The sequence below is a fragment of the Pundamilia nyererei genome, unplaced genomic scaffold (assembly GCF_000239375.1).
Source record: "Pundamilia nyererei isolate P.nyererei 1_Seehausen unplaced genomic scaffold, PunNye1.0 scaffold00008, whole genome shotgun sequence".
Lineage (NCBI taxonomy): Eukaryota > Metazoa > Chordata > Actinopteri > Cichliformes > Cichlidae > Pundamilia > Pundamilia nyererei.
In genome coordinates, this window is record NW_005187409.1 from 4,209,142 (window position 1) to 4,224,881 (window position 15,740).

The 15,740-nt window shown below is 40.8% G+C and overlaps 1 protein-coding gene across 1 annotated transcript in view; it reads right to left on the bottom strand.

Moving 5' to 3' along the window:
- prss23 (serine protease 23) overlaps window positions 1–562 on the bottom strand; it is a 5,606-nt gene extending 5,044 nt beyond the window's left edge. The window contains exon 1 of the mRNA XM_005723036.2: window positions 367–562. The gene's annotated coding sequence lies outside the window, so the exon portion shown is untranslated. The remainder of the gene's footprint in view (window positions 1–366) is intronic.
- Between the last annotated feature and the right edge of the window lie 15,178 nt (window positions 563–15,740).

The following is a 15,740-nucleotide window of genomic DNA, read 5'->3' on the forward strand; positions in this document are numbered from 1 at the left end:
AAAAACTCTTTCTGTTTCTTTCCATAACACTCTCCCCACTGTAATATCTTTAGTGTAGCTCTGTTGTGACATGAAGACTTAACATTCACTTCCATGAATCACCATTCCTGATTACTGTTTCTCCTCTACCAACTTAGTCACAGAATATAAGTGTTCATTTTCATATCATAATAACTATCTGGTATTGAGTTTTGTAGCCCACAGCTACACCATAGCAAGAAAAATCTTGTTCCTGGCATCACACTTTTCATGCGTGCCAAAAGATAGATAAATTTGAAGACCAACTTCAGCGCACTCAGACACTCTAGCTGGCAGGCAGACGACTGTTAGGGCATGTTAGCTGCAGAGTTCACCGCGTCCTCTGACCTTGATTTCCAGAGGTCTTTCGAATCTGTCAACCTGTGGAATTTGGGAAGCCCTGGAGTGACACTATTCGACGACTTGTTGCAGAAAACAGAGCTCCCAGTCACAGAGACGGTGCTTTCAGGGAAGCCAAAGAATCTCCCACCAAAGACAGAAGTCTGTCTGTCGCTGCTGTCCTCAGAGCAAATGTCACCCGAGAAGAACACCTACCCAACCCGCTCCTCATCTCTGTAATTAGACATTCAGCTGGTGCTCAGGGAGAACTATGGTGCTGACAGATTGAGTGTAAGGTATATTCCCTCTGAGATATGAAGGATGGTAAGAAAGATAGCATGCAAAAAGCTAGAGAAGTGTTGATGCGATTTCTGTAAGCAAGATGGTATCACTGCCTGTCTCTGTGCTACAGGCAGCGAGCACAAGAAGTTTTGTGTGTTCGCATGTGTGTGTTTGGCACCAAGCAGCTTGGCTTATGTTTCTCTCTGGAATTTCTGTCTTTCCGTCCTGTTCTTTTCAATGTTCCTCACAAAACATTCTGCTCAAATTAAACAGGGCAGAAGATGCACATGTTACCAGAAACATTATGTAAAATACTGTTTGCTTTCCTGCCAGCGCGGAGATGAGGAGATTAACACCCCTCTGCAAAGTATTGATTTCCAGACACCAACCCGTTAGCTTAGCTTACTACAAAGACTGGAATAAAGGGGTAATTTCTGTTCAGTCACATGACTGCTAACCACACAACAATAACTATGACTGCTGTTTTGGACGTGTGACACTATCAAGTGATCAAACCCCAGTCAGACAGGCCTAGAGACCAGTCAGTGATCCCCTGGCAACCACAAATCTGTACTCCCAGTCTGGTTGGCAAGTGGTTGTCGGGAGTTTCAAGGTGAAATTGGTTGCAAAGATGGTTTAAAAACCTCACTGGGATTGCTTTGGGCACTAGCAAATGGAAGTTACCCACTTTTCTGCAAACATTCCCCAAGTACTCTCCAAGTGGTTGTGAAACTGTGAAAAATGCGATGCAAACTGGAAACGGAGACCATTTTCCTTCAAAGTAAAAGTTGCACATTTTCAAATGTGTTGGCTGTAGCACCGCAGTACAGGTTTTAATGCTCTCAGTTTCCAGTTCGGATAGCATTTTTTACAGTTCCACTATTTCCGTTCAATTTCAGTTCAGTTTTATTCATATAGCACCAAATCATAACAACAGTTGCCTCAAGGCGCTTTATATTGTAAGGCAATGACCCTACAATAACACAACTACTGCTTGGTGAGTAGCTGGTGACTGTGTGCAGACAAGTTGGTGGCCTTCATACAAATTACAGGCAAGTACTATAAATACTATCAAAACTTGTAAATACCATCATAATATTGTTGTAAATCTATATTTTCAACCATCACTGCACATGTTGCATGCCAAATGTTTACATGCATGATTAGAAAGATAAACCACCAGTAATTATGCAGCCCAGCTGTACATAATTTTGTTATTAAGTGCAGTAATTAATTATATACACAATCATTTAACATTATCTGGCATTTTTTTATGAAATGTTGAATGCACAATCAAATATAAACTGTTGGCTCTGCAGTTTCCTGCAATTCAATAAGAACGATTTTATTTCTCTCCTTGATGATTGCTGCAGCCGGTGGTAATTTGTGTGCAAACAATGTGTGAGTGCAGTGTCAAAGGTCGTGTCAGTAGGTTGTATCATCTCCACTATGGCCATCATTTAACCACAAGTGATAAAATCTACCAACAGACCCTACAGCTACACAAAATCTCTGCAAAAGCTAAAGCATAATAATAACAATCATAGTTTGTATTCTTACACCACTTTAGAAGTTCCACAGATAACTTTTCACCTTCTACACTTAAAGCAAATTTAATAAATGTGATACAAGCAGTGAACTTTGGAGGTGCTGTGTGTGGACTAAGATAAAAGGTGTGATTTTACCTTTCAAAATATGAAAAAAAAATCCTTCAATTGAAGAAAAAAGGTGTGCTACTAGGTGTGTTAGCAAAAGCTAAAGTAGAATTATAGTAGAGTAATATGCCCTTCAGAGGAAGTAGAAAACCTGATTTCCCCCAAAAGCTTTTATAGCCTGTATTTGTTCAGCTGTATTCAAATTTATTACACATGACTGAAACTCTCTGGTACAATTTACTCAGTTTGTTATCCTGCATAAATCAGTGTGTATAAAAAGCCTCCCAGTGTCCCACCTGTCTCCTGTTGGTAATGTGGTTGATTAGCAGATCGTTGTTAAGCACATGTTTCAAAGTTCGTCCATGGTTCAGTATTTAGGAAAAGGAACAGCCGCTATATTCAGTTAAAGGAAGAAGCTGTTTAAAAAAAACAGATGGTGGTGATATATCTTTCCTTTCTGAAACCATTTGTTATGCTTGCCAGCATTAGTTCAATTCTTTAAGCTGTACCTGCCGATTCTGGTCAAAGGTCACAAAGGGCTAAAGCCTGGAAACCAAGCTGCCAGCTTTGGGTGCTGGTGAGTGAAAATAAACACGTTTCTAGACTAGTTTGCATATTTTAGACTGTAAAAGTGCCCGAGTTTCATGTTTTTACTATTTGGAGGAAACACGTCAGCTCCACATGAAAGAAAATTCCTGGACTGAGACTCAAATGATGCTGACACACTGCTGCCTTTGTTAGAAGACAGATTTTTTTCCCACTGCATTGCAGACCTCAAACGCCACGTTACAGATTATGCTTGTCATACATGGACACCAGGTGGGACCCTCACTTCAGTGGAAATTCTTTGTCTAAGCACCAGGTCCTTCACAGACCAGATGTAAGAGCTATTTGACCAACACAGCATATATACTATACCATGCAACCATCCATCCATCCATCCAACCATCCATCCATTTTCTTAACCTCTTAACCAATTTAGGGTCACAGGGCGGTAGGTACCTTTCATGTCTCTCTGATAATAAAACCTCATCAGATACAAAGTCTTAAAGAGCTCATAGTTTCATATTATCCCAGCAGGCTTACTTGAAGTTCCTACTGTTTCTAGAAGTACCCCCTGCCTTCCATTGGAACCAACTCCCAAGTTGAATTCCTACTTTTAAGATCAAACTTTAAACTTTCCTTTTTGATAAAGATTATAGTTAGGGCTGGATCAAGCAACCCTGAAGCATCCCTTAGTTATGCTGGTATAGGCTCAGACTCCTTGGGAGGAGGTTTTACTACTACATATCATTAAGTTTTGTCCTCTCTCTATGCTCTCTTTTCAGCTCTTCTCTTTCCCCAGGAGTCACCCTCAACGGTTGTGTCAGATGACTGCTCCTTCAATGAAAATGGTTCAGCCAGAGGTTTCTTCCCGTTTAACAGGAATTTTTCCTTCAGACTCTCACCAAATGCAGTTCACAGGGAATGGTCAGATTGTTGGGGTTTTCCCTCTAATACTTTGGGGTCTACCTTACAATATAAAGCAGCTTGAAGTGAGTGTGGTTGTGAATTCGTACTATGTAAATAAAACTGAATTTAGTAGCCCAGCTGTCATAGAGTGTGTACAACCTGGACAGATTACCAGTCTAGTGGATGTGTTAACACAGAGAGACAGACACAGAATCACAAATTAACCTAAAATGTATGTCTGTGGACTGTGGGAAGAAGGTGGAGCACCCACACAGACACTGGGAGACTGCAAATGCCACATCCAAAAGCTGTTCAGATTAAACAGTCAGGCATGAAGGATTTACTCTAATTTACTTGTGATAACTGGTCTCAAGTAAACAATTGACTCATTACAAAAGATGTAACTGGTCAAAAAGTTCAAAACGTCAGAAACCACTTCTTAGAAAAACTTGACTATTTTCTGATTGGTCCGTTGCATTGATGAGTCCGCCTTAAATGAGACCTATTTCACCTGTGTGGAGAAGTCCTTTTTAGATGAGTGAGCACTTTCTCCTCCATCCATTAAATGCTAATTTTAGAAAAAGTACAAAAAAATATTTTTTGTTGACTAGTTGTGGAAATTCACAAAACATTACATATCTCAGATGTTTAACATAGTTTCCTGGTGTATTTTTCCTCAACTTCACGTTTGTGTCTTTAACGCTTGGCTCCTGAAGGTCAGTGACCTCCCTGCTCAGCTCCCAGCTGACCCCAGAGCTCTCAAAACTACCTCTCTCGCTGACCCACACTCACACTTTCCAAGATGATTCATTTAAGTAAACAAAGGCCCTGACTCTACACTCCTCTTTGCACCTGACCACTGTGAAGGGAATTCAGTGCTTAGTCTGTCACTGCCTGAAGAGGAAAGAGAAGAAAACAAATACAGGACACTGAAAATGAAAGTATGAGTGTCAGTTTTTTTTTTCTTTTATCTATAATTCTGTGTTTGAATAGGGCTATCTAATAAATCTTGTCACTCCCACCAGTTCGAGCTGAGCTTATTCAGCCTGCAGTTCATGCTCAGTACAGCAGTGTGCATGCATACTTTAAATTTTCTTGAGAGTGGTGCTGTGGCACTGAACACATGTCAAAACCTGTAATAGCGCCATACTGTACAAACAGAGTTCATTCCTAACATATGTCTCCTTACTTGCACTTCAGGCTGAAATAAATAAACCAGCATGCAGTCTCCTTTCCTATTATCGAGCCAGCACGGTGGGCCGAGAGATCAAGACTTGTGTGACCGTTCAGCTGACATGCTGTGGGGGCCCCACGACAGTCTGTCTAAGAGATTGAGGGATTTATTAGCAGGATCAGAGGGTTTTCTCTGCACTCCTTAATCTGATAATTGGCTTCAAATTCAAACAAACTACCCGAGCCTTAAAACATTAGAATGAACTGTTCATAACAGTCCTGATGCTCTTGACACGATCTCGGCTGGGCCCTCCTGTCACTTTGAAAACACACAAACTGGAGCCTTTATTAGAGAGCAGCTCGTTTACAGAGCAGGGCTGTGAAAGGAAAGAGTGCTCCACTTCTCCCCTCCAGCCTGTGCCTCAGTGTTTTATCCCCCCCCCCCTTTTTCCATCCAGATATATTTATTGCGTCTTGACTCCTTCCCTTTTCATCCCATCTGTCTCTCCTCATCATCTGTTCAAAACAGAGCAGATATTTTCCATATTTCAGTCCTTGCGCTTCCCACTTCACTAAAAGCTTCATCTGTGCCACCAATGACCTTTTCAGAAGTAAGATTTTCCTCTTTGATAACTACCTCATCCTCCTGTTGAGCAGATACCCTTCCTGCCATTAGTCCCTGGTTCTCCTGCAGGGCCTTGTGGGTACGCATTCAGCCTGACTTCCCCTCGGCATGATGTCATTTCATTTTTGGCTGCACGAGCTGTAAGAGGAAAGGAGAAAAAAAGGGGGAAAAACACAGTTAGCAGAAACAGAAGTAAGGAATGCAAACTGACTGCGATGAAATCCGTCAGGAGAGACGAGGAAAGTGTGCCTCCTCATATCTCTAACCACTCTGGGCAGAGAGTGTGGAAGGGAGTGTGGAAGTCATCCCAAACAGCCGGCTCTCGATTTCAGGCCTCCTTTAATAGCCTTTGAACTGGATATATGGAAAGGAGAAGGGCATCTGTTTGTTTAATCAAGTTACAAGTGATGGTGGGAGCAAAAATGATGAAAATAAATCCACTAATCATTATAAAATCGCCTCACAGATTGTTGCTGCATTAGTTGTTGCTGCATCACGAGAAAACACATTTTTTTTGTTTTATCTTAACCCTGAACAAACCCTGACCCTAAAAACAAGTAAATAAGTTGTGCTTTCAGCTTAGCTATCTCCAAGCAAAATAAAAAAATCGCTCCTAGAATATTTGATAAAACTCAAGAGTGACAGGCACCAAAGAGCTAAATATCTGGGTAATTTATACCAGAAGGACAAAGGAATGCTGGCAATCTTTGGAGGTATTTGGTGAGACCAGACTTAATGCAGAATTGTCAATTGTCAACAACAGCGAAAGTATCTGGAGGAAAAGACAGGCGTGGATATGCTGTGCAAAATGCAAACATGTGTCTCAAGTAGGGCGACTGAGTGCGGAGCTTTCATCGCACCAATAAAGTCTGGATATCCAGAGATCATCAAAAGAGTCTGTGACAGGAACACAGTGCAGGCGACTGCAGACCATCTGACCACAAAAGATGGATCACACTAAAGCTAAAGCTGTTTCTGCGGAGGTGATGGAGACAAAAAGCATTCAAGCTATTCGAGCGCAGGAACAAGTCTGGTGTGAAGGACTCTGTAAACACACTCAAATATTTACAGGCTCGGGGTGAACATTCCCACTGACACTCTGGCTGTGTGGATCTCTCGTGCAGGCACAGGCACAGCAGAGTTTCACTGATGAGTTTGCTGCTAAAAATACCCTCTGATCCACCTGCATGTCCTCACTCGACCCTCTGAGTAGCGTGATATTCCTTCAGATCTCTGCCTACCTGCCCTGAAAACCGGCTTAAGTTTCCATGAAACTAAACTTGTAACCAGGAGCACCAAATGAGCTCCTTTGAGTTTAATTTATTATATTTGATATTCTTTAACAAGTATCACCAATTTGTGTATAATCAGTCTTGGTAAAAAGCTTCAGGCCTATGGATAATAGATAAATAATCTTTTTTATGCACTGTTTATGAGTAAGTTTACAAAGAGTAAAGCATGCATGGGCTCCTTTGATTCACTAACATAATTAATTATGTTAATTAAGGCTGCATAGATTGATAAAGGACATAGAAACAAGCTAAAAAAAAACAACTTTTAAGCTTTGCAGTGGGAAAGTGTTAGAACTAACTAATTTGCGTATCCAGTAGTAGATGGACATCGCTACTTCTTTAGCTTCTTAGATGCTAACAGTGCTAATTGGTGGACTGTTTTGAAAACACAAGCATGTGTTGTAAATATAGAAAATGTCATATACAGTTAGGCCATTAATTTGTTGGAAAAAGACAGTTTTTAGTTGCTGTTGGTGCTTCTTTCTGCATTCACTGAAAAGCTGTTCTGTTGAGCTGAGATCAGGTGACTGACCACTGAAGAATATCTCATTTGTTTTCTTGCTTTTGCAGCTTCCTTTGGGTCGTTATCCACTTGCACCGTGAATCGGTGTCAGTACATCCCTCTGCTTTTGTCTGCAGTCATACATGTCCATGGCATGACACTCTATCCACCATGTTTGACAGAAGATGTCGCACACTTTGTGATATGTCTTGAATCATTCCCATAATTCTGGTGCAAGTATACTTTGGTTTCATCTGACTAAAAATTGGATTTTGGTGTGCAGGCCCTTCTAGATGTTTTCTGGTGAAGTCTAATCCGCCCTTTTCTGTTCTTCAGTGTAACCGGTGGTTTGCACCTTGTATTTGTAAACGCAACTCTTGATTGTAGACCTTGACAGTGATACCTAACTTCCTCTAGACTGTTTTTACTTTTAATGTTGTGAAGCTGTTTTTCTTAACCATGGAAATAATTCTGCCATCATGCACTTTAGTTGTCTTCTGTGGTTCTTTGGGCCTTTTGTTGTAGCTGAGGTGGCCAGAGCATTTGTTCTTCCTAAGAATGCACCAGACTGATGACTTGCTAAAACTTTTGCTGTCTCTTTGACCTCCTCCACTTGCACTCATATCTCTTTTGCCCTCATATTTAAAATTACAAAAGCTACAAAACAGAAATTAAACACTATTAATAAACTTTGTATATTATGTCTGCTTCATTTGTCGTGAAACAACAAGGTAGCTGAGTGTGGTCCTGTATAAAAATGGCTGTAATTCCTAAACAATTTTGGTGTTTTTCATAGTGCCTGTTGATTGTGATTCAATTTTAATTCAGTGTTATTTTACTGAAGCTTTTATTGGAGACTAGAGAAAAGGTTTACATGTCTCACACAGTAACATGTCTTACAAAAACAGAAACAATAACGTGATGTTTTCCAGTCTTGCATCATGTAGTGGACAGCTACATCCGCTGAGTCAAGCCTGAGGCTGGGTGGTGGTGGTGGTGGTGGTGGTGGTGGAGGGGTACCTGAGTCCTGAATGGAATGTTCTGCGACATTCTGGAATGTTATCGCCACAGTTCTCCACTCTGAAGAACTCACAAAGAGCCCACCCACGAGAACTGTGCGGTTGCTGGGAAACTAAGAAGCCCTGATAACGACCACTGTGTGGAGTTTTGACTGAGGAGAGGAATCCAGGGAGTGTGTGTGTGTGTGTGTGTGTGTGTGTGTGTGTGTGTGTGTGTGTGTGTGTGTGTGTGTGTGTGTGTGTGTTTACTCAAGCTCACCAAACACAACACACAACAGCACCTTTTAGAAATAAAGAAGTTCATGCTTGTAAAACAGTCAGGACTGAAGGTCATCAGCTAAACTAGTTTCAGAGTTTGCTTCACTAAATCACATACCAGAAAATCTTAAAGTAACTTCAGAAAAGCATAAATAATTTTAGAAAGAATGTATATCCCTCATCAAGAGCAATCATCTACTTAAAACTGAGTTACAAGTCAGTTTTAAACACAGATAACTGCTGCATTTATATCCACACAGAGGAGTTACTCTCAGATAACACTGATTGTTATCGTAATGCAGATAATAATGAATAGAGCCCTGGCTCTATTCCAGGAGAAGACACAGACCTGACCTCAGCGATTCTCCTAGTGTTGCTTCCAAGCCCAGAAAAATGGGAGGGATGGATGAGGCGGGGGGCATTTGGCGTAAAATCAAACATGCAGATCCATCTGATAATAAGGGAACAGCTGAAAGTACCTACTGCATGTAGACATTTCATTCACTTAAATAAACTAACGTCCCAGAAAGCTAGTGGTAAACGGTTCTTACATAGTGCTTTTCTATTGTCTCTGAGCACTCAAAGCACTTTATACAACATGCATTATTCACACAAGCATTTTTAAAAAAAATCTTTTATTTTTATTCCATCACACTGGTGCAAGTTGCCCTCTGGCCTTTTAATACACTTGGCATTTCCCCCTCTTCACTGAAAAAGCTGCTGTTCTTTTATTGTACGTTTCTTCTATAATTCTGTTATTTCGCTTTGTTTAATCAACTCCAAATTCATGATGGTAACGGCTGTCAAGATCACTTCCTTGACAAAATACTGAACAACTTCTCTGTGAATGAAAAAAAAAACCCACTGGGCTGGATTCAAGAGCCAGACAAACCCCAATCATTGTCTCTACCGAGCAAATTAAAGTTCCTAACAAGAACTTAATTACCAGTGCATGTGTTGGGCTTGCTCTCACTGAAATTAAAGCATTTTTTTCACTGCTCACCTCTCTCCTCCCACCGCCAAAGGATTTTTATGGTCATGACTATGCCAGAGCTGTGCAAGTGAATGAGCAGAGCTGTGCAAGCCAAAAGCGAGAACGCTGAAAAACAGTCTAAGAAGGACAAGAACGTGGCTTCTTCTGCCGCATTCTTTCCTTCATCAGGAATTCACTGAGGTTTGGCTGTGCATTTCTTTTCTTTTTTTTTTTACTGGAGCCCTTTCCTGCTCGCCTGGGAATAACAAGGCCGTCCATTACTTGTCCCAGTGAGCTTTGAATGGGGAAGCCGCAGACTGGGCTTCAGAGCTGTCCAAGTGCTCAGGGCAACTACACACCCACAGTTTCATCCTTAAACACTGCATAAAACACATGAACAAAGTGTCTGTAACAGACCTCTGAACACAGCGGAGCTCATTTTCCTGAGAATAATACTCTCTGCGCAGACCAGCCAAAAGCTTTGACTCAGTGTTTTGTCCCCCAGACCTGTACTCCTTTCAGCTGCAGACAGATTCATGAAGAAAATGCAGCTGATAATTAGATTCCAGCATGGGCACATCTCTCCTTTGTGCACAGCTGGAGCTTTGTTTTTGGTTTTGACCAACTTTTAATCCAAAGCTGACTCTGGTCTATAAATCCAGCAGACAGGAGGTGCAACAGATTTACAGCTCCAAAGAGACATCAGTGCAATTGCAAAACATTCCAGCGACAACTGTTTAATTGTAAACTTATCTAAAGATTATACGAAGCTAGAAGAACAAACAGCTCAGAGGCCTTTGATTTGTGGCGATCACAAAAGCTTTTCCTAAACCGTGTCTGTTTATAATAATGTGACGGGATCCAAAACACTCCGAGCCAAAGAAAAGTTGGAGAAAACACCGGAGATCCAGTTGGCGGGGATGTCCTGTATCACCAAAACCAGTGTGTGCAGTTAATCGGCGCTGCAGTCGTGTCTACCTGTTCCTCTATTTTATTCTCCTCTTCTGAACCCATGAAACATTTTAGTTTCCACTGTTCACAATTATCTCACTCTCTAATTGTTATGTAAGTGACTATTGTGCAATCCTGTGAAAAATTACAACCCATGATAATCACTTTGATACCTCCCACCACCCCACTCCCACTGATGAAACTCCTCTGACATCTCACACTAATTGTTCCTGTTTTTCCCAAAAGCATGTAAGGCGGCCTGAATGTCTGAAGGCACGGAGCAGGCAGTGGGAAGGGTGACAACAGTCTGAAATCGCACTGAAAAAGAGACACACACACGCACGAGGCAGCCGAGGTGGCCAAGGCCTGATCTCAGCTAAGAGAAGGCTGGGCTGCAGCTGTGTGTCCTCATGTTCAACTCCCCTTTAGATCCAGATTAGTAACACTGTTACTCAGCCAAGACCTGCTCCCACTGACACTTGGACCTAAATGCACTGTGGTATACATTTACACAAAGCTGGGGTCTTTATTTTTCTATTGATGTGTCTGCAGCATGTGTCTGTTCACAATTTGTAAATGGCTTCATTATTGCATTAACTACACGGACAAGGATGCAGATGTAAACTGTTAGCATGATAAATAGACCTGTCTAATGCACTAGACTGAGACATTAATTCAGCTGGATTTTTACCTGGCACAGGCCCTGGGCTCAAGGAGGCACAGGGCCTGATATTATAACAGAAAGTAATGCAAAACAACACAAATGAGACCAGAAAAAATGCACACAACAACAAAAAGAATAAATGACAGTAAAAGGAAGCAAAAATAACCACAGAGACACAAAAAGCTCCAAAAAAGACCAGTAGGATCAACTACAGGATGCACACATCCTGTTTGTTCCTCTGTAGGCTGAGTCTGACTGTGCCCAGGGGACCATTGTCTCATAATCCATACTGAACTCTAACGCATACTGACAGCTGACGATGCTGTAATGTACTATACCACATATTAAAGCAATTATAAAAGAGGAAAAAAGAGAGACACCAAGCAACAGCTGTCCCATAACTGAATATTATCATTTAAAGACCTTTATATTGTATGGTCTTGTTTTAAGTCTGTAATGTTTTATAAAATGCAGTACATTTTTATAAACTTTTACAGGCCATAGAGTCTCACAAACGCTAACAGGATTTCAGATTTTCAAATCCGTTTGTCTGTTACAGCCAAATGAAGAAGAAAGCTAGGTCATATCTCAGCATGTAGTGACACCAAAGCTTGGTGTATGACTTGGAAAGCCTCTTCTGAGGTCGTCCAAAACCAGCTGCATCACTTTTCTGCTGAGGATGTTTCAGGACATCCAGTTAGCAGGCAAAAAAAACAAGGTTTGTAGATGTCCAATGCTAGAACAAATTTGTGACCTAAATATTCAGATTTTTTTAAATTACATAAATTAGAAACAAAACCCTGATCTCAGGTTGATCCAAGGAATCAAACTTGGTATAGTTTTACTTCAAAACGCTTGTGCTAGAGGTGCAGACATGAAACTCGGTGAAAAGAGTCAGGGAGTATCCACAGTCAGTGGGCCAAGCTTTCAATGGTTACATCAGGATTCATGAGCTGTTATAGACTCCAATGGCAGGAAGAAGAAACGATAGAAGAAGGGCTTCACTGCTTGGCCACAAAATTAGTAATAAAAAGTAATAAAAAAAATATTTGTTGTTTTGTTTTCTTCATCTTTGTGTGTTCAGTGTGGTCAACACCGATGTGAATTGGGTGCACAGCCCGTCTATAAAACACGGGCCTAATCACCCACTGGCGGGTGAAAGTGTTGCTGTGAACAGTGCACTGGATGCAGGAATGATGAGTGTTTCTGACTGAGGGCCCTTTCTCATAGAAAATGGCATGCCCTCTGTAACCAATTTTTTTCTATGGTTTGTGCCGCACAATAATGGTTTCCTGATGCGTTGAGTAAGCGCACTGGCTGGGGAGCACTTGTGCAATGTGATGCACATTCATAAGACCAATGGAAATGCAGGATGACAGCTCGCTGATGCACGCAATGAGGACAAAATTATTAGCCACCACCATGCACATTTTTGTCAGATTCTTCCCCATGTGTTTTCTTTCAAAGCATTTAGATAGAAAACATAAACTATTTCTAATTACACACAACAGCAGAATTATTTCAGAAAAAAACTAAAATTGAGTTTTTTATTGAGCAAATGCACAAACTACTGCTGTGCAGTGATGTGCTTTGACTTGCAATGCTCAAAGCTTGTAGAAATCAAGTTAGAATTGAGGGTTATCTTCCAGGGTCTTCAAGGGTTTGAGCTGTCACTCCAAAAAAAATAAGCATGCCAAAACCAAAACAAATCAGTTTAGACTTGAGAAACAGAACTGTTGATGCTACAAAGCAGGAGATGGATAGCCAAAGTTATCACAGCATTTCCACGTATTAAGAACTGGAGTGAGAAGTATCATTAAAAAATTCAAAGAGAGACAAACAGTAAAGAACAAGCCTGGCAGAGGTACGAAGATTCTGGGAAGACAACTACTGAGAGATGGTACTAAAGACCCCGGAACAACTGCCAAGACACTTGTGAATGACTTAGCCAAGTCTGGGACTGTGGTCTGAAAGAAGAAAATCTTTGGAAGCGTGCACAGTAACGGACTGCGAGGTTAGAGACCAAGAAAAACTCCAGTTCTGCAGAAGAAACACCTTTAAGCCAGACTGGAGTATCCTAAGGACAACCTCAAGAAATGTGAAGCATATTTGAAGTGTGTTCAGCTTGAGAGATTCACTGAAGAACTACGGTGGCCCCTAGAGACAAAACACATACCGTACAAACTCTGAAGCACGTGCAAACTCCAAGACACAACCGAAGTGCTCCAGGACACTAGGGGCAGTGTTGAGCTTCTCTCTGAGCAAAGCACACTGACTGTTAGCTGACGTCAGATTTCACTCCACCATAAAGCAAGCGTTCATAGTAATTAAAAAACATTAAACGAACAACAGTTTGCACATTATCCTTTCTTATAAAGCGTGGTTGTTCTATCTTTGCAGGTGTTTTATCCAACTCCATGTGTTTGCAACAAACTTGCCGTTTATTTTGCACATCAAGCTCAACACTGCCCCTAGTGTCCTGAAGGACTTCAGTGGTGTTTTGGAGTTTGTACGTGCTTCAGGGTTTGTACATGTTTTGGAGTTTGTATGTGCTTTGTCTCTAGGGGCCACCGTAAAGAACAGACTGGAATTGCTCAGGAGGCACTGGGAGACTTACTGAAAACTACAACAAACAACTTCCGGGTGTTATCAAGAAATAAGATACACAGTTGACTATTAGTATCAGGTGGGCTAATAATTTTGACCCTAGTAGTTTTTGCGAAAGCAGCCAACTCAAGATAGACTGTGGAGGATTTTCGCCCAGCCGAGTTGCCAATCACAAGACAGCTACGCCATAAGGATACCCTCCTCTTTGACTAAAATACATACCATGTTACATCCATTAGGATTTGAAAGTAATAACTGAGATCACAAACTTATTGGTAACATGGCTACTGAGGTTATGTTACTCATGTGGATCAGTTGCCCCCTACTGTTCATTAGAAAAATTGCAGGTTTCATGCTTTTCCTTGGTGGCTTTACTTTTCAGACCTAGGAGCTATGACCATCTTTTATATACAGTCTGTGTTATGTAGCCTATAACAGGTATACATTTGCATTAAAAAAAAAACCCACTCTGATACTGATTTACTGTGCAACAGGGCTAAAGCCTATAAAAGCAGGTTTGAACCTTAACATTGACCATAAACAGAAATTTGAGAAGAGATTAAAGCTTTTTGGCTTTCTCTAGCTTCCCATTATTATCCTGTATTGTGTAAATGTGCCTCAGGGTTTGTGGGTAAACTAACCTAATCTTCAGAAAAAGTCATGACACAGAGTCCACATAAATAAACAACCTATGGTTTCAATAAAGTTCCTCTGGGTTCCTCCTTTAATTTAATCAGTGTATATATTTTGTTTCTTGTTACTCATTATGTAAAGGCTGCATTACGTCTCTCTGAAGCTCCGCTCTGCGCTGGGTACAGGGTTTGTGTTGTCGTCACCCTCTCTTCTAATGCAGGGCCTCTGGAGCCAGAAGGTGTTTCTGAATCATGAGTCTGTGACTTGGCAGCGTGTTGAATGACTGTCAACTTAAAGAGCAGCAGTTCACCAACTCTGCTGTAAAACCAAAGCAACTCCATTCAGCCGCCAAGTCACCCACAGCAACCCCATCACTCCCCCCGGGGACACATACAAAGCACAAAGGATGTAACCTGAACCGTGTCGTCATTAGGTCCCCAACATTAGGTGAAAAAAAGCACACAAAAAACCACTTTACGAGTATTATATTTAAAACAGCTCATAAAAACTTTATTTAGACTTTGTGGTATTCTTAGCACCCTGTTTCACAGCTGATTGTTGCATTTGTAGTTTAAGGTTGACTCTAGCGAACAATGTGTCACTCCCTGTCCTACTGCTACAAATCAGCAACACTGAAACCACAAACCAGTCTTTCTACCTTGTAAATACAACATAGCGGTAATTGGATCATTCACAGATGCGACTCGAAGATTGTTTTTTTTTAAAGTTGTTCAGCAGAATAAAGTGTAAATTTCTTCCTTCAACTTCCCAATTATTTTTCAGGTTTCAATTGGACAATATAAGAAGTAACTTGCAGACGGAATGGTAAATATAGTTATAAATGGGCATTATATGCTTCATTTTATTTCTCTCTCTCTCTCTCGCTCTTTTTGCTTTATATTGTGTCACTTCCATACAAAAGAGAAATGAAACAGAAGAGAGCTGTAAAAACAAAAAAAGCTCAGGGACAAGAGCATATAATACTGTAATCAACAGTGATTTCAACACAAATAACAAGATGTTCTTGTGCTTTTATCTGAAACATCTTCATTCATTAGGCACGCCTGTTCCACTGCTCGTTAACACAAATCTTTAATAATTACATGGCAGCACGGACAATTAAAGCAGCTCTGAAGACAACTAGATACTAACAAGCTGTAACTAACAAAGTGGCCGGTTTATATGTAAATACACTTTCTTTCAAAAAAGATGTTTATAAAAGCAGCGTAATAAGCTCTTAACCCCTCTTTTGAATAATATTCATAAGCAGCATAAACATTTATTAGATGCTACTTAA